The following is a 19,988-nucleotide window of genomic DNA, read 5'->3' as shown; positions in this document are numbered from 1 at the left end:
TGTTTTTATAAACGTTTTGCTTAAATATCTGTAATACACGTGCATATATATGTTTAATACACGCACATTGTTGTACGGCATTCATAATAAATTATTGTGTTTGTTAATATTGTGTTACACGCTCTGTACCTGCATACATTATGTGTCATACACGATTGTACGTTCAGAAATATGCATAATTACACGCGTTGTACGTGCATAAATATGTGTAATACACGTGTGTACGTGCATAGATATGTGTAATACACGTGCATAAATATGTGTAATACACGTTCATAAATATGCGTAACACATGCATGTACGAGCATAATTATTTGTAATCCACGCATTTATGTGCATAAATGTGTAATACACGTGTGTTCGTGCATAAATATGTGTAATACACGTGTGTACGTGCATAAATATGATTAAAACACGTGTGTATGTGCAAAAAATGTGTAATACACGCGTGTACGTGCATAAATCTGAGTAATACACGCGTTGTACGTACATAAATATGTGTAATACACGTGTGTATGTGCATAAATATGTGTAATACATGCGTGTACGTGCATAAATATGTCTAATACACGCTTGTACCTGCATACATATGTGTAATACACGTGTGTACGTGCGTAAATATGCGTAACACACGCATGTACATGCATAATTATGTGTAATACACACGTGTAGGTGCATAAACGTGTAATACACGCGTGTTTGTGCATAAATATGTGTAATACACGCGTGTAAGTACATAGATATGTGTAATACACGTGCATAAATATATGTAATACACGTGTGTACGAACATAAATATGTATATACACGTGCATAAATATGTGTAATACACGTGCATTAAATATGTGTAATACACGTGTGTACGTGCATAATTTTGAGTAAAACACGTGTGTACGTGCATAGATATGTGTAATACACGTGCATAAATATGTGTAATACACGTGCATAAAGATGTGTAATACACGTGCCTAAATATGTGTAATACACGTGCATAAATATGCATAATACACGTGTGTATGTGCATAAATATGTGTAATATACGCGTGTACGTGCGTACATATGTGTAATACACGCGTGTACGTCCATAGATATGTGTAATACACGTGCATAAATATGTGTAATACACATGCATAAATATGTGAAATACACGTATGTATGTGCAAAACTGTGTAATACACGCGTGTACCTGCATAAACATGAGTAATACACGCGTGTACGTACATAAATATGTGTAATACACGTGTATAATGTGCAATACATGCGTGTAAGTGCATAAATATGCAAAACACACGCATGTACATGCATAAATATGTGTAATACACGCGTGTAAGTACATAAATATGTGTAATACACGTGTGTACGTACATAAATATGTATAATACACGTGCATAAATATGTGTAATACACGTGCATTAAATATGTGTAATACACGTGTGTACGTGCATAAATATGTGTAATACACGTGTGTACGTACATAAATATGTGTAATACACGTGTGTATGTGCATAAATCTGTGTAATACATGCGTGTACGTGCATAAATATGTGTAATACAAGCTTGTACCTGCATACATATGTGTAATACACGTGTGTATGTGCGTAAATATGCGTAACACACGCATGTACATGCATAATTATGTGTAATACACGCGGTTAGGTGCAGAAATGTGTAATACACGTGTTTACGTGAATAACAATGTGTAATACACATGCATACATTTGCATAATACACATGTGTATGTGTATAAATATTTGTAATACACGATTGTACGTTCATAAATATGTGTAATACACGTGTGTATGTGCAAATATATGTAATACCCGCGTGTATGTGCATAAATATGAGTAATACACGCGTGTACGTGCATAAATATGTGTAATACATATCCATAAATATATGTAATACATGTGCATATATATGTGTAATACATGTGTGTACCTGCATACATATGTGTAATACACTCATGTAAGTGCATAAATATGTGTAATACAAGCGTACGTGCATAAATATGTGTAATACACGTGTGCACTAACATAAATATGTATAATACACGTGCATAAATATGTGTAATGCACGTGCATTAAAAATGTGTAATACACGTGTGTACATGCATAATTATGTGTAATGCACGTGTGTAGGTGCATAAATGTGTAATACAAGCGTGTACGTATATAAATATGTGTAATAAACGTGCATAAATATGTGTAATACACATGCATAGATATGTGATATACACGTGTGTATGTGCAAATATTTGTAATACACGCGTGTACGTGCATAAATTTGAGTAATACACGCGTGTACGTGCATAGATATGTGTAATACACAAGCATAAATATGTGTAATACACGTGCATAAATATGTGTAAAACACGTATGTACGTGCATAAATATGTGAAATACACACATGTACGTGCATAGATATGTGTAATACACGTATGTACGTGCATAAATATGTGAAATACACGCGTTCATGCATAAATGTGTAATACACGTGTGTACGTGTATTGATATGTCTAAAACACGTGCATAAATATGTGTAATACACGTGCATAAATATGTCTAATACACGTCCATAAATATGTGTAATACACGTGTGTACGTGCGTAAATATGCGTAACACACGCATGTACATGCATATTTATGTGTAATACAATCGTGTACGTGCATAAATATGGGTAATACAGGCTTGTACCTGCATACATATCTGTAATATACGATTGTAAGTTCATAAATATGTGTAATACACGCGTGTACGTACATAAATATGTGTAATACACACATACGTGCAAAAATATGTGTAATACACGTGAGTACGTGCATAAATATGCGTAACACACGCATGTATGTGCATAAATATGTGTAATACACGAGTGTATGTGCATAAATGTGTAATACACACGTATTCGTGCATAAATATGTGTAATACACGTGTGTACGTGCGTAAATATGCGTAACACATGCATGTACGTGCATAATTATGTGTAATACACGTGTGTAGGTGCATAAATATGTGTAATACACGCGTGTACGTGCGTAAATGTGTAATACACACGTATTTGTGCATAAATATGTGTAATACACGTGTGTACGTACATAAATATGTGTAATACACGTGTGTACGTGCATAAATATGTGTAATGCACGCGTGTACGTGCATAAATATGTGTAATACACGCTATTACCTGCATACATATGTGTAATACACGAGTGTACGTACATAAATATGTGTAACACACGCGTGTACGTGCATATTAATGTGTAATACACGCTTGTACCTGCATACATATGTTTAATACACCCGTGTATATGCATAAATATGTGTAATACACGCGAGTATGTGCATAAATATGTGTAAGACACGTGTGTACGTGCATAAATATGTGTAATACACGTGTGTATGTCATGAATATGCGTAACACACGCTTGTACGTGCATAAATATGTGTAATACACGCGTGTATGTCCATAGAGGTGTAATACACACGTATTTGTGCATAAATATGTATAATACACGTGTGTACGTGCCTAAATATCTGTAATACATGTGTGTACGTGCAAAAATATGTGTAATACACCTGTGAACGTGCATAAATATGTGTAATACACCCGTGTACGTCCATAAATATGTGTAATACACGCTTGTACCTCCATACATATACGTAACACACGCATGTACATGCATAATTATGTGTAATACACACGTGTAGGTGCATAAATGTGTAATACATGCGTGTTCGTGAATAAATATGTGTAATACACATGCATAAATAGGCGTAATACACTTGTGTATGTGCATAAATATGTGTAATACAAGCGTGTACGTGCATAAATATGGGTAATACACGTATGTACGTGCATAAATAAGTGAAATACACGCGTTCATGCATAAATATGTGTAATACACGTGTGTACGTGCATAGATATGTGTAATACACGTGCATAAATATGTGTAATACACGTGCATAAATATGTGTAATACACGTGTGTATGTCATGAATATGCGTAACACACGCATGTACGTGCATAAATATGTGTAATACACGCGTGAATGTGCATAGATGTGTAATACACACGTATTTGTGCATAAATATGTGTAATACATGTGTATAAATATGTGTAATACACGTGCATAAATATGTGTCATACACGTGCATAAATATGCGTAACACACGCATGTAGAGCATGATTATTTGTAATAGACGCGTGTAGGTGCATAAATGTGTAATACATGCGTTTTCTTGCATAAATATGTGTAATACACGTGTGCAAGTGCATAAATATCTGTAAAACATGTGTGTACTTGCATAAATATGTGTAATACACCTGTGAACGTGCATAAATATGTGTAATACACCCGTGTACGTCCATAAATATGTGTAATACACGCTTGTACCTGCATACATATGTGTAATACACGTGTGTACGTGCGTAAATATGCGTAACACACGCATGTACATGCATTAATATGTGTAATACACGCGTGTACGTACATAAATATGTGTAATACACGTGTGTACGTGCATAAATATGTGTAATACACGTGTGTACGTGCATAAATACACGTAACACTCGCATGTACATGCATAATTATGTGTAATACACACGTATTTGTGCATAAATATGTGTAATACATGTGCATAAATATGTGTAATACATGTGCAGAAATATGTGTAATACACATGCATAAATATGTGTCATACATGTGCATAAATATGCGTAACACACGCATGTACGAGCATAATTATTTGTAATACACGTGTGTACGTGCATAAATATGTGTAATACACCTGTATACGTGCATAAATATGTGTAATACACCTGTGTACGTGCATAAATATGTGTAATACACCTGTGTACGTGCATAAATATGTATAATACACGCTTGTACCTGCATACATATGTGTAATACACGTGTGTACGTGCGTAAATATGCGAAACACACGCATGTACATGCATAATTATGTGTAATACACGCGTGTAGGTGCATAAATATGTGTAATACACGTGCATAAATATGTGTAATACACGTGCATAAATATGTGTAATACACGCTTGTACCTGCATACATATGTGTAATACACGTGTGTACGTGCGTAAATATGCGTAACACACGCATGTACATGTATTAATATGTGTAATACACGCGTGTACGTACATAAATATGTGTAATACACGTGTGTACGTGCATAAATATGTGTAATACACGTGTGTACGTGCATAAATACACGTAACACACGCATGTACATGCATAAATATGTGTAATACACGCTTGTACCTGCATACATATGTGTAATACACGTGTGTACGTGCGTAAATATGCGTAACACACGCATGTACATGCATAATTATGTGTATTACACGCGTGTAGGTGCATAAATATGTGTAATTCAAGCGTACGTGCATAAATATGTGTAATACACGTGCATAAATATATGTAATACACGTGTGTACTAACATAAATATGTATATTACACGTGCATAAATATGTGTAATACACATGCATTAAATATGTGTAATACACGTGTGTACGTGCATAATTATGTGAAATACACGCGTTCATGCATAAATATGTGTAATACACGTGTGTACGTGCATAGATATGTGTAATACACGTGCATAAATATGTGTAAAACACGCGCATAAATATGTGTAATACTTGTGCATAAATATGTGTAATAAACGTGTGTACGTGCGTAAATATGCGTAACACACGCATGTACATGCATATGTATGTGTAATACACACGTGTAGGTGCATAAATGTGTAATACACGCGTGTTTGTGAATAAATATGTGTAATACACATGCAGAAATAGGCGTAATACACGTGTGTATGTGCATAAATATGTGTAATACAAGTGTGTACGTGCATAAATATGGGTAATACAGGCTTGTACCTGCATACATATGTGTAATACACGATTGTACTTTCATAAATATGTGTAATACACGCGTGTACGTGCATAAATATGTGTAATACACGCTATTACCTGCATACATATGTGTAATACACGCGTGTACGTACATAAATATGTGTAACACACGCGTGTACGTGCATACTAATGTATAATACACGCTTGTACCTGCATACATATGTGTAATACACGCGTACGTGAATAAATATGTGTAATACACGCGAGTACGTGCATAAATATGTGTAATACACGCGTACGTGCATAAATATGTGTAATAATAGCATGTACGTGCATAGATATGTGTAATACACATAGATAAATATGTGTAAGACACGTGTGTACGTGCATAAATATGTTTAGCACACGTCCGACATGCATAAATATGTGAAATACATGTGTGTATGTAATGAATATGCGTAACACACGCATGTACGCGCATAAATATGTGTAATGTGTGTATGTGTAATACACACGTATTTGTGCATAAATATGTGTTATACATGTACATAAATATGTGTAAAACATGTGCATAAATATGTGAAATACACGTGTATAAATATGTGTCATACACGTGCATAAATATCCTTAGACCCTCGCATCGCACAAGGAAAAACTTCCTAAAAGAAACCTCATAATTAAATGGGGGAAAATGGAAGAAACCTCAGGGAAAGCAACTGAGGAGGGATCCCTCTCACAGGACGGACAGACATGCAATAGATGTCGTATGTACAGGATAAACAACATAGTACAAATACAACATTTGACAGAAATTATGTTGTGTTGAAAAAAGAGAAAGTATGGATGAATCCAAGAAAATGTCAAAAAGGCTTCCCGGTATCCAGCAGGACCAGGGCAGCAGACACAGCCACGATTCCTGATCCTGATGTAAACTTTATCAGTGGCAACCTGCCACATGAGACACAGAAACTCCGGGGATGATGCCCCGGATGATGAGTTAGTAACATACATTTACATAAATGGATACAGATAGAGAGGTAGAAGAAGAGAGGGAGGAGAGAGGAAGAGAAGAAAGAGAGCAGGGAAGTGTCCCCTGGCAGTCTAAGCCTATAGCAGCATAACTAGGGGCTGATCCAGGGCAAACCTGAGCAAGCCCTAACTATAAGCTTTTTCAAAAAGGAAAGTCTTTAGCCTACTCTTAAATTTGGAGAGGGTGTCTGCCTCCCGAACACAAACTGGAAGCTGGTTCCACTGGAGAGGAGCTTGATAGCTGAAGGCTCTGGCTCCCATTGTACTCTTAGAGACTCTAGGAACCACAAGTAACCCTGCAGTCTGGGAGCCAAATGCTCTAGTTGGTTTATAAGGTACTATGACATCTTTAAGATATGCTGGAGCCTGACCATTAATTGCTTTGTAAGTCAGGAGAAGGATTTTGAATTCTATTCTGTATTTTACCGGGAGCCAGTGCAGAGCAGCTAATACAGGAGTAATATGATCCCAGTTTCCTTGTTCTTGTCAATAAATGTGCCGCTGCATTTTGGATCAACTGAAGAGTCTTAAGCGACTTTTTGGGACAACATGATAACAATGAGTTGCAGTAATCCAGCCTTGAAGTAACAAATGCATGGACTACTTTTTCTGCATCATTTTGAGACAGGATGTGTCTTATTTTTGCAATGTTACGTAGATGAAAGAAGGCAGTCCTTGAGATTTGTTTTATGTGGGAGTTAAACGACAGATCTTGATCAAAGATGACGCCAAGATTCCTTACAGTGGTGCTGGAGGCCAAATTAATGCCATCCAGAGCTTCTATGTCATTAGAAAATGCGTTTCGGAGGCGTTTAGGGCCAAGTATAATAATTTCAGTTTTGTCTGTGTTTAACATCAAAAAGTTGCTAGACATCCAAGTTTTTATGTTCTTAAGGCATGCTTGAAGTTTAGCCAATTGATTGGTTTCATCTGGTTTAATTGATAGATATAATTAGGTATCATCCGCATAACAATGAAAGTTTATAGAGTGGTTCCTTATAATATTGCCCAAAGGAAATAGATAGATTGAGGTGAATAGAATCAGTCCAAGTACAGAACCCTGCGGAACTCCAAGACTGACTTTGGCTGTCATGGAAGATTTATCGTTAACAAGTACAAACTGAGATCGCTCAGATAAATAGGACTTGAACCAGCTTAGTGCGGTTCCTTTTATGCCAACACAATGTTCCAGTCTCTGTAGTAGAATGTCATGATCAACAGTGTCGAAAGCAGCACTGAGGTCTAACAAGACAAGAACAGAGACAAGTCCTTTGTCTGATGCCATTAGAAGGTCATTGGTAACTTTCACCAGTGCCGTCTCTGTGCTATGATGAACTCTAAATCCAGATTGAAAAACCTCAAATAAACTATTATTATGTAAAAAATCACATAACTGTTTTGCAACTGCTTTCTCAAGGATTTTAGCGAGAAAGGGTAGGTTAGATATCGGCCTATAGTTGGCTAAAACCTCTGGATCAAGACTAGGCTTTTTAAGAAGTGGTTTTATTACAGCTATTTTAAAGGATTGTGGTACGTAGCCAGATAATAGAGACAGGTTGATCATATTTAATAACGAGGTGTTAATTCAGGGTAAAACTTCTTTAAACAGTTTAGTTGGAATCGGGTCTAAAAGACAGGTTGATGGCTTAGACGATGAGATTGTTGAAGTTAGTTAGTTAAGGTTGATTGGAGTAAAACAGTCTCGATATTTTTCAGGAGTTACAGATGTTTTTAAAATTCCGGCGGTTGAAGTTAAGTCATTACCAATTGAGGTCAGGAGGAGATTAATTTTGTCTCTAATAATTATAATTTTATCGTTAAAGAAGCTCATGAAGTCGTCACTACCGAGAGATATAGGAATAGAAGGCTCTGTAGAGCTGTGGCTCTCTGTCAGCCTGGCTACAGTGCTGAAAAGAAACCTGGGGTTGTTCTTATTTTCTTCTATTAAGGAAGAGTAATAAGCTGCTCTGGCATTACGGAGAGCCTTCTTACACGTTTTAAGATGATCTAACCAGACTAAACGAGATTCTTCCAATTTAGTGGAACGCCATTTACTTTCAAGATTTCTCGACTTTTGTTTTAGTTTGCGGATTTGTAAATTAAACCATGGACAGAGTCGAGTGTTATTCGCAGTGAGGCTGCAGCGCTATCAACAAGATGATTAATTTGGGAGGGACTAAAGTTAGCATTGGAGTCCTCCATTATATTGATATTGAGTCCTGGTATTGAATCAAGTGCTGATGGAATCACTTCCTTAAATTTAGTCACAGCACTTTCAGATAAACATCGAGCGTAGGATATTTTGTCTACTGGCTTGTAGTCCAGTAACAGGACTTCAAAAGTTATTAAAAAATGGTCTGATAAAAGAGGATTATGTGGACACACTGATAAACTTTCAATTTCAACACCATATCCCAGAACAAGGTCCAGAGTGTGGTTTAAACAGTGAGTTGGTTCATGTACATTTTGACTGAACCCAATTGAATCTAATATTGAGATAAATGCATTATTAAGGCTGTCACTATCAACATTGACATGAATATTAAAGTCACCTACAATAATTACTTTATCTGTTTTAAGGACTAAACTTGATAAAAATTCTGAGAATTCAGATAGAAATTCAGAATACGGACCAGGAGGGCGGTACACAGTAACAAATAAAATTGGCTTTATTGGTTTCAATGTTGGGTTTGAGAGCGTAAGAACAAGGCTTTCAAAAGAGTTATAGTTTAGTTTAGGTTTAGGATTGATCAAGAGGTTTGAGTCAAATATGGCCGCAACTCCACCTCCTCGGCCAGTACCTCGAGGAATGTGAGTATTTATATGACCAGGTGGAGTGGATTAATTTAGACTGACATATTCTTCATGTCTCAGCCAGGTTTCAGTGAGACAAAATAAATCAATCTTATTATCTGATATTAAATCATTTACCAATCCAGCTTTTGTTGATAAAGATCTGATGTTTAAGAGCCCACATTAAATTTTTTGATTTAGTTGCACTTTTGCAGCGGTGGTGTTTATTTTAATTAGGTTTTCATGTATAACTCCTCTTCTGTTAACCATAGATTTTATTAGTCCACCACCCACTCAACCCTCACCTCTACTTCAAATTCTCATCATCGGCCCAAATTCCCTCACCTGCTCTGCCCAGTCCTTTTCACTCACCATTGATGGCTTCAAATCAAATCAAATGTATTTATATAGCCCAATATCACAAATTATACATTTGTCTCAGTGTGCTTTACAGACTGTACAGGTTACGACACCCTCTGTCCTTAGACCCTCGCATCGCACAAGGAAACACTTCCTAAAAGAAACCCCATAATTAATTGTATGTATGTTTGTATGAAATGTTTTTTATTGTCTTTGAGTATTTAGAAAAAGCGCTATTTAAATTAAATTGTATATTATTATTATTAACTTGGTTGCTGTGATTAGTAGTGCTGGAAAACCCGAAGAAACCAGTGATGCGCCGGCTGCAGAGATTGGATCCGTGGAACAGAGAAGAGCAGAGGAAATAGAGAGCCGCGGTCATCAGCCACGGGAGTTGAGAAAGATGAAGAACACACTGCTGTGTTGTGGGTTTGGTGATCCGGTCACCTCATGGGTCAAAGGATACGGGGACCAATCCCTACTGTAAATTCAGTCCGTAGGCGGAGTGGTGTAGAGTTTTCACACTGATAAAGGATTCTTGGAAAATTAGTCTCATGGCTCAATTGCCATGATGTGATTTTACAAACAGTGGCAACAGTAAGTATTAACTTGTCAATAATCATAACCATTCATGCAGTTCAACATTTTGAAAGTTTGCTACAGCACGTTTACTTTTGTAAAATGTCAAGCTGTGATTGGTCGGTTCAAACTTTGCTTAACTTATCTCTACAGTCTTCTTTCAGTGGCTGCTCTGTCGCATCTCTGCTGCAAGCCAACTCACCAGGCTAAGATAATAGTTATTTTAAAGCATTTGCCTGCATCAGCCTCAAGTGACTTTAAACTCTTCTCTCAGCTTTTCAGCACTCCGTTGACATTTTTTCTCTTTTTATTTGTCCATTTCGCTCCCCTCTACAAAGATAAGAAAGGGGCTGGGCCTAAATAAAGTTTAAATGAACAGATGGCCAATCCGTCATTGCATGTACCCTATTATCTTGGTGGTATTGGCAATAACTTGTGTGATGTTCATAAGGAATATATCAAACACTCATGTCCAGTAAGCTGCCCCACCCATGGTTTTCCACTCCTGTTAGTAGTAGATCTTGTTGTCACAACTAACTAAAATATATTAAACTAAGCTCTCTGACTGCCTTATAAGGCAGCAAATAGGTAAGGTAATTATTTTTATGTTTCACTCCCACAATATGTTAAATGACGGAGAACACAAAGTTTGGTTGTTGCAGCACAGTTTATTTTTTATCGACAACCTTGGAAACGGGTAAAATAGCCAATAATATTGTGTAATATTGATTAAGCAATTGAGTTTGAGTAACTATTTTTCTGGTCTAATCATATATTTTGAGCAGAGAACCTAAGCACTGAAAGTTATTTTATTAGGAGGGAAACCTTCCTCAGAGCCAGTCTGAGAGAATTGAAAGCTGTATGTAAAGACTTATGATCAGATACATCTATACATTCCTAATGACTGTCTCAGCCGAGGGTGTAGGAATAATGGAGAATGCCACCTTTCTCCAGGAAGCAGTCATGATCATGGGTTCCCAGCTTTATTTGCCGCTGGCAAACTCCCAGCAGGTCATCGAACAGGAAATCACTGTCATGAACCTCAAGTCTCATTACGTCATTCTCTTGGGCCTTGAAGTGAGTAAACTCCTCATCCCACCAGGGGTTTGGGTTGTTGTTGCGATGAGACGTTTCACCCAGAGTAGCGGATCCACAGAAAACCTTGACAAAGCCGTCTGTGGTTCCCAGGATGCTGGAGGGAAGATTGCTGGCACGCAAGTTATACAGCTTCAGATGGGCTTCAGCCACATTCAGACTGCATAGGATCAACAGCATGAGGGGACGACTGGAGGCCATGGCTGTGGAGGATGAACATAACATTTAATTTGGGGACATGGATATACACTGCAATAAATCAGCCCTTATGAGGGTCTAATCACACATTCTTAGCTCACAATGCTTGTGTTTGCACTACTTCACTTCTTTTAAGACCTCATGTCTGCGGACCATTGCATTCAGATTAGCTGTCTTCAGAATTAAAAGTTTTTGTCAATATGGGCAATTTCTTATCATGCTAAAATGGTATCCCCTATGGATTCAATGACAGATCACTATTAGGCCACATATTACCTGCTTCCTTTTCGTCAAATAATTTAGGATTATATAATAATATTACATTTTTTGGCTAAATAGAGCGTACAAATCACATTTTAAGACATTTTGAGTCTTGAGGCAACCACTATTGCCAAAGATTCAATGACAGCTATTCTTTAAATGTTCCATGCCAGCGATTTTAAAATCCTTACCTTTAGCAATATCTACTTTTGGCAACCCCTGTATGGATAAGGAACGACTGTAGATACAATTAATACAATGAGGATTGTTAATTGCAGGTCTGTGATGAAAGCTATGATCTCCTGAAAGTCAGACATGCTATATCTCCCAACCTAAAAAACATTATTTTGTATTCGTGTTTGTTTGAGGTGAGAGTTTGTGTGTTTGTTTGTGCGTGAGGTGAATCTATAGCACATCACTATTCCACTTAGTAGTTGTAGACTATCATGCGGTTAAAAATCATGTCCCTGGCATTGTTTTTGTTGGACAAGAATTACAAGTTGTATGCTGTGCTATATATGTATATGTGCTTTACAGACTGTACAGGTTACGACACCCTCTGTCCTTCGACCCTCGCATCGCACAAGGAAAAACTTCCTAAAAGAAACCCCATAATTAAAGGGGGAAAAATGGAAGAAACCTCAGGGAGAGCAACTGAGGAGGGATCCCTCTCCCAGGACGGACAGACGTGCAAAAGATGTCGTATGTACAGGATAAACAACACAGTACAAATACAACATTTGACAGAAATTATGTTGTGTTCAAAAAGAGAAAGTTTGGATGAATCCAGGAAAATGTCAAAAAGGCTTCCTGATCCTGATATAAACTTTATCAGTGGCAACCTGCCACATGAGACACAAAATATAGTATTGTATAGAATTGTATAGTAATGGGTTTTATGATCAAAGAAAGTTTTTGAATCACGTCTACACTTATATAATAATATTATCTATAATCACATGCTCCCCCGCACCCTCTCAACCAGTACTCTATAGATCAGTGGTTTTCAAACTTTCTGTGGCTAAGGCACACCAAAGACCAAGCCAAAATCTCAAGGCATACCTGTATTCATATCTGGGCAAAATACCCTCTATAACATATAGTATCACGTTATCACTCTGTGAACATTTATTTAGCCTAGTCCTTGTAAACTAGCTATTCTCCTTCACACTAGCAGAGAGCCTTTGATGTGTCACACTCTAATATTTCCCACCATGCGCAAATGGCTAAAAAGGGGTTCGCACTGACAGATTTCCTTTTTTTTTTTTAAATGATTGTTTTATTTATATTTAGGCCAAAGCATATAAGACCTATTGTTTCTATATTGTGAAATAAGTGTGTAAGACAAAGTACCGATAAAGTACAGTGTTTCCTGTGCGCTCCGTAAGGACCTCATCCAGCCCAGGCAGCACCCCCCAGCGCAGTAAACCTAGGGGAAACATTGAAGTAAATTACAAACCTTGTGTATAGTTAAATGCAATAGGCCTAATTGTTTCATGAAATCCCACGGCACACCCGGATTTGTCTCACGGCACACCGTTTGGGAACCACTGATATAGATGACTGAATTAAACTGTCTCCAGGAGTATGTCTGACAGGATGATACTTCTACTACTTGGATTCAGTGGGACACAAAAGGGGAAAAGTTTAAACTTTTTTTATTATCCAATAATGATTTTTATACAGTAATACCTGTTTTTAGGCAGTGCTGCAGCCCTCTCAGCCCATCCTGTGCCAATGTTATGCACATAAATAATAATAAATACAATAAAAAATAAAATAAAAATCTGTACTATATTCCATTAATAGTTAATGGTAGATTACTTTATAAACTCTTATTTTCGTATTGTCTACGCCTCCCAACACAGAATTTGAAAAGTCTCAAACTAGAGTGGACTTACTTGATACTTGTGCTACTGTGGCCTGTGCGATAAACCTCTTAACCTCTGTAGCACCACAAGTTAACGTTCAGCCCTGCAAATGGGATGACCTTGATAAAACCCTCTACTTGATTTCTGCTGATGTCAAACCCTTTGTGTAACCTTTTATTCTCAGTTAAGTATTTTTGTTTGTTTCGGATTTCCCTCTAAACAATGTCAGAAATCCCAGGATCCCATCATAAGAATTCCCAGAGAGTTATGAGGTCTATCTCATTATTATAAGAAAAGTCATGTTATAATTAGATAGTTTAAGATGGAAATCCTTTTTACAAGAAAACATTTATTTAATTTCCCTTTTGTGAATACAATGCAATTCCATTGCGAAGCAGGGTGATCACCTGCTATGCAATAGTTTGGAACTTCTTGGAGACACATACATATGCAATTAGGTTAATATAGCCAGTATCAAATCTAATTTCAACCCTCATATGGAACAGAATTAAGACAGATGATAAAGTATATACAAATAATAATTACTTAGGGAATAACAGGAAACACAAAATTTATCGAGGCAGACATTACAAAGAGGATAGTGCAACATTGGAACATGTAGAAAATCCATGTTTCACTATTGTGCTGATTCCTAAAAAAATGCAGCTCAGTTAAAGCATACACGACATCAGACTCACTGCGATCTCAGCCGTTTTATCATCTTCAAAGAAAAAGAGTGTGAAATTTTAGTCTGATAACAGCTGGATTTGTTTGGACAGTTATTCCATTCACTTTATTATCTCTAAACATTCCAAACACACATATTTATGGTGTGGACACTTCCCACAACGTGTGACCTATTTGTTTCAGAACAGCTGTGCCAAATATTTTCCATTCTTTAAAATGTAATATCTTCATGCTCTCTGTCTGCACATCTGCATCTGAGGTTGACAGGTGGGTGACAATCCCTTTGTTTTATCATAAAAAGCATCTGTTTTGAAACTGGACTTTTTGCAACTGTGAAATTATTATGTTTTTTAATTACATTACAGGTCATTTAGCAGACGCTCTTATCCAGAGAGACTTACAGTGAACTAACTACAGGGACAGTCTCCCTGGAGCAACTCAGGGTTAAGTACCTTGCTCAGGGGCACAATGGTGGCAGCCTAGTATTGAACTCACAACCATCCAGTGTTGTATTTGGAAGCCATACCACTAGGCTATCACCACCCACTAATTCAGACTCTTGTTTGCTTGTTGGTCACAATGGACAGACATTTATATTCATGATAATATTTGGTTATCATGGTTTTTGGATGATCTTTGCTTATTATATTCATCATTCACATGTTTATTTATTTAAACTAACTTGAGATTTAATGTATTTTTGTACTTTTTTTGTTTCTACTTTCACTATATTCGTTCTGGAACAACTTTAGCAACTGTTTGCTCTTATAAACATCATGTCATGGCTATAGCTGTTTGTATGCATGTTTGTGATCATAAAAACATAAGTAATATCCAGGTGAAATGTCATTAATGAATGTGGTTAGAACAGCGCCAGCGAGGAGACGATGAGCCACAAATTTGAGGAATGAGAATGTATCTCTCCATCGTAGGGACTAAGATCCAAGAAAAAGATGCAATTGAGGGAAATGTGGATGCTATTTAAGAGACTTGGGATGGACCCACACACTGTGAGAATGATGGCCTGACAGCTCCCAATCTCTGATTGGCCTCACCTGAGGAAGTTTTTAATATATATGTCTTAGTGGTCTATATTCTTGTGCTTCACCTGATGAAGGTCTAAGGACCTTAACGTTTTTTTTTGTCTAGTGCTGTGTTCAACAGAGCAACAGCAAGCGCTGCTGATCCCTTCACTTCCATTACGTGGCATTGTGGGTGAGATGTGTCCAGCGTTTCACACTCAATTTTTTGACCGTGCACCATCTGGGTTCTCATAGTGCACTGCATTTTGCCATACTCCTCAGTGTGAACGCACTTATGCCTTCAAAATAGCAAGTGTAAGTACAAATGTTTGCAAATTGAGACACAGCATTAAAGTCAAATCTATCTAAAAATTGGTTGTGTTTCACAATTCCTATTTATAAAAGGATCCACAGTATGTGTACACCATTGCAAATGGTCTTTATGTGTCATTTCTTTTTTTAAACAACTTTTTTATGCCTTTTCTTATTTTTCTCAGAAAACGGTTGCAGTGGGTTTCATAATTCTAATTCAACTATAACAAGAGAGTTTATTAAAAATGCTTTCAGGCTGAGAAGTACACAGAGAGTAGCTGGCATACAGATACAAATCTTTTCAATGCAATTGAAGCTTTGGCTGTGTCTGTCATGTGCAACATGCTATCACAAAACAGTAACAAAACATCAAAACATTAGCAACACATAGATCAAATATGCCAGTTGGTAATACCTAGGAAAGCTTGATCAGAGGGGATGAAGAGTGTAGATACCGCTTTACAATCATGCAGGAAAAAAAAGACTAAAGGCACAGATCAGTCTGAAGAAATTAAAATGGAAAACACAAACTACAAAGCAAAATTACAGGAACAGTACAGTCTTACCTAGTCTTGATAGTAAGTCTTGATACCTTGTCTCTCACCGAGCTGTGTGCTATTCCATATGTTTTTAAAGGCCAGCAAACCTCTTATCAGCTTCATGTCCCCCTCCCACAACACACCAACAACACAACCTGCTACACTCTCAGCATTACATAATATGATAGAACTAGAATTGTATGCTTTGGGTTGAATTGTTTGGCCTATTGGTCACCTTATCCAATATCTGATGAGAGGACTATAGCACCACAATGATCTAATCTGATCTAGCAAGGGGGACTGTTCCCTTACTGTAAAATAAATTGAATATAAACTAAATACATAAACATGCACAACCATTGAAATATAAATGAATACCAGCAACTGCTAAATTACAGAAAAAAGAAAGATGTTTGTTAATAGTGCAAAATATAAATAGACAGCCAATTGCATCAAACAACATTTTTATTATATAATATGTCCAGAGAGATGGTACAGGGAGAGAAATGGATCAGGAAAAAACTGGCACAGAATGTGCATGACCCATGACAGGAGGGCTCTGAACATTATTGGTACCTATCTACCAAGCATCAGCATTGGGGAGGTCCCTGCAAAGAGCCCAAAAGACTGCATTTTGTTGCACAAAACTGTGTTGTAACATGACATAACATAACTTGAGCTAGTGTTCCACTGACTGGTTTTATGGCACGTCCGTTTTTCTTAGGTATACAATGCTATCAGGCAATACAAGGGTTGAAACCTGGTCATGGAGGAGGTATTTAAACCTTACCCCCGCAGCCAAGCACTCATGTCCAGTCAGCTGCCCCACCCATCGTTTTCCACTCCTGTTAGTAGTAGATCTTATTAAACTATATTAAACTAAGCTCTCTGACAGCCTTAGAAGACAGCAAAATATTGTCCAGTAGAATAGGTATTCTGATTAATTAGATGTTTCACTCCCACAATATTATGCTAAATTACTGAGAACACAAAGTTCTGTTGTTGCAGCACAGTTTATTTCTTATTGACAAACCTTGGAAATAAAGAAAATAGCAATAGATAAAGTGTGACAAAGTCACCAGAACAAGGTTTATTGATTATTGAATTATCCTGCATTATAGTTTATTCATACGAATCATACATTTGGGGCAGAGAACCTAACTCACAGCTATTCTATTAGGAAGAAAACCTTCCTCAGAGCCAGTCTGAGAGAATTGAAAGCTGTATGTAAAGGCTTATGGTCAGATACATCTATACATGCCTAATGACTGTCTCAGCCGAGGGTGTAGGTATACTTGAGAGTGCCACCTTTATCCAGGAAGATGAGGTCATGCTCATGGGTTCCCAGCTTGATTTGCCGCTGGCAGACTCCCAGCAAGTCATCAAAGACGACATCACTGTCGTAAACCTCAAGCCTCAGTATGTCGTTCTAATGGGCCTTGAAGTAGGTGAACTCCTCCTCCCACCAGGGGTTGGTATTGTCGTTACGGATAGATATCGTACCCAGAGTGGTTGATGCACAGAATACCTTGATGTAGCCGTCGGTTTTTCCCAACAAGTCAGAGGGAAGATCGGTGGCTTGGAGGCTAAACAGCTTCAGCTGCGCCTGAGCCACATTCAGACTGCACAAGACCAGCAGGAGTAGAGGAAGACTGAAGGCCATGACTTCACAGGATGCTATGGATGGAGAACAACACATTCAGATTTTACATAGCATTTTGAAATATTTTCTCACATATGATTTTTCACTAAATACGTTTTTTGTGTCACATTTAATTTAGTGTTCACTTGGCATTTATGTCCTTATCAAACATAACATCATAAACATCTCTGCAAACAAAACCACAAGTGAGGAGGAAGTTTCCATAATTTCCTTGCCAGCCAGAATCTAGTCTTGCATGATTGATTGATCTCCATTTGTCCTCTTTTGAATACCCTCTTTCTGGCTTTCCATCAGTGAGATGTATATGCTCACTGACTAGCATAGCAAGCCTGATGAAGCCACCCACAGCTTATCCTGATAACATTTCTATTAACTGCTCATTGTCTTAATAAAGACATGTTATTGCTTTGTATCTTAAATAAAGAGAAGTGTATACAGATCTGTATCTTAAAGGATAAACTTTATGTGCAAATTATGTTGTCTGTTAATATATGCAGGAGGCAACAAATTCATGCATGAGTATTAGAACAAGCATCCTCTGGTTGGTGAAAATAAAATGTCAAAAATTTAGATAGCAAAAATAGATAATAAAAAGCAGAGGGACGATGCTAGTTTATTATATAACGACGGCTAGAGTGGTGATATGTTGTGAAAATATTGTATTGGTCATTAAATCAATGCATGGCACTTAGTGGTCCGCGACAGCACATCCCCCCAACCCCCCCTCACACGGAGCTCCGACAGCATATAATACTTATAAGCTGTGTTATCAAATATGTTTTGCGGCTCCAGACAAATCTTATTTCGTGGAAGAGGGGGCAAAATGGCTCTTTTGATAGTAAAGGTGTTGTGAGACGTTGTGATATTGCATCACCCTCACTGAAGTTGAGTGGGAAGATTTAGTGCCATAACAGCTGGATTTGTTTAAACAGTTTTTCCTTTTCAAGTTCTCCCCACATTATCATTATTCAGACATTTAACACTTATAGTATGAGTGACTTCAACCGTTGATTTCTTTACTATTAGTTTATGCAAATGCATCCATTGAAGTGGATAAAAGTGCTTATTATGTGTAATGTATACAATAAGTATCAATGTATAACATGGAGATAGTTCAATTCATAGATTAATTCTGCAGTCTGTTGTATTAAAAAGGGATTTATTTTCAAAGTGTGGACTGGTTGTGATCTATGGTAAATCCTTTATGGAATAAACAAAAGCTCACCCCAGCTATCACCTGAACTTGCTTGCCAACTGATTTACACATTCTATCTTATAAACATATTTGAAATGATTATTTTATTTTGTCATTAAAAATAATGATTTAATGATGTTTGGATTGGTTTATTACATTGACTTTATTTGTTGTGTCTTTTTATTCATCCCTTTATATAGTTTTCAGTTTATTGACAACAGGAATCAGGTAATTATCCTTTTTACTACTTATTTACCTCTCTGGGAACCATCACCTTATCGTGGTGGAGAGGTTTGTGTGTCCCTATGAACCTGAGAGCTGTGTTGTCTGGAGCCTAGTGCTCCTGGTAGGGTCTCCCAAGGCAAATTGGTCTCAGGTGAGGGGCCAGACTAAGAATGGTTCAAAAACGACTTCATGAAAGAAAGGGAAAGGAAAGGAGAGACCCTGCCCGGAGGAAGCCCGGGGCCCCCGTCTGGAGCCAGGCCCAGAGGGAGGGCCCTACAGCGAGCGCC

At 37.3% G+C, this 19,988-nt stretch overlaps 1 pseudogene; it reads right to left on the bottom strand.

Moving 5' to 3' along the window:
- Nucleotides 1–17,891: 17,891 nt before the first annotated feature.
- On the bottom strand, nt 17,892–18,281 carry LOC115013901 (perforin-1-like; annotated as a pseudogene).
- Between the last annotated feature and the right edge of the window lie 1,707 nt (nt 18,282–19,988).

Source organism: Cottoperca gobio, chromosome 9 (genome assembly GCF_900634415.1).
Source record: "Cottoperca gobio chromosome 9, fCotGob3.1, whole genome shotgun sequence".
NCBI classification, from domain to species: Eukaryota; Metazoa; Chordata; class Actinopteri; order Perciformes; family Bovichtidae; genus Cottoperca; species Cottoperca gobio.
The sequence above is the reverse complement of the archived record's forward strand: the minus strand, read 5'-3'. Positions and strand labels throughout refer to the sequence as shown.